This window comes from Orycteropus afer, unplaced genomic scaffold (assembly GCF_000298275.1).
Source record: "Orycteropus afer afer isolate SDZICR_OR568_19922 unplaced genomic scaffold, OryAfe1.0 scaffold00170, whole genome shotgun sequence".
NCBI classification, from domain to species: domain Eukaryota; kingdom Metazoa; phylum Chordata; class Mammalia; order Tubulidentata; family Orycteropodidae; genus Orycteropus; species Orycteropus afer.
The window spans coordinates 5,537,403-5,538,679 of NW_006921757.1; positions in this window are offsets into that span (position 1 = coordinate 5,537,403).

The window sequence follows — 1,277 nt, forward strand, 5'->3', positions numbered from 1 at the left end:
CTGGAGTGAGAAAGTTGAGTGTCTTTGGGCAAGAGGCTTGCTGGCACAGTGATGCACCTACCGACAGAGCTAAAGGAGCTTCACAACACTTGCATGAACAGGTCAGAAGAGAGGCTGAGAGGCAGTGGACCAAAGAGAAATGGACATGTGAGCATGGCCAGAAGACAGAAGAGGCTGTCCTGATAGAAGGATGGTATCCTGTGGATTCCTGAGCTTGAATTTCAACCTGTTACTTCCCTAATAAGCTCCATAATGGTGAGTATTGTCTGTGAATTTTTGTGGCCATTGTAATGAATTATCGAACCCAACAGAGAAGTAGAGAAGGCAGGAGGAGGGACATTTGGTATCTGACTTGGTTAAAAAAAAAAAAGTTTGTAAAGTGGTGATTTGTCTGACCTTCACCTTATAGGAACTAGCTTTGGGATGATACTGCTGATGGTGATTCGGTCTCTCCCTTATGAAACGAGAAGAGGTCAGAGAATGTTGCCTCCACACCCTTTTTTGAATAAATAAAATCTAACCAGATGACCTGCATATCAGTAAAGAGTGTTACTACTTTATAGCTTAAGAATGTGATCAGCAGGACAATAAATTCAGGAGATAAAATGGATCTTCAGCTTCAAGTGGAATTTGCATATGAGCAATTGATGGTCTGTTTCACCATTGACACCTAGCCTAATTCTGGCTATTGAGCTTCTCCATTGTCTCTTTCCACATACGTAGTCTATGTGATTCTTGTACATTCCATCCAACAAGTCCCACGTGTACAGTCACATTTTATGTTGTTGAAAAGGTTATTTGCAATGAATAAGTCATTGGTCTAGCAAAACTCTGTCATGCAAACTCCAGGGTCATTTCTATTACCAAGTCAATATTTTCCAAGTACTGATAATCTCTTTTTTGTTTCTAATTGTCACATTCCAATCCAGTACTTATCAGTTCATCTTGATGGCATGTTTGATAAATTTAATACTGCAGAATTGGTAAAAATCTTCAATTTCTTCATCTTTGGCATTAGTGGTTGATGCATGATTTAAATAGTTGTATTAAATAATCTTCATTGTGTTGTGTTGTTGTTACATGCTGTTGAGTCAGCTCCAATTCCTAGTGACTCTGTGTATAACAGAATGAAACATTGCCTGATTATGCATCATCCTCACAATCCTTGTTATACCTGAACCCATCTTTGTAGTCACTATGTCAATCCAACTTGTTGCGGATCGTCACCTTTTTCACTGATCCTTTACTTTACCAAGAATGATATTCTTCTCCAGGGA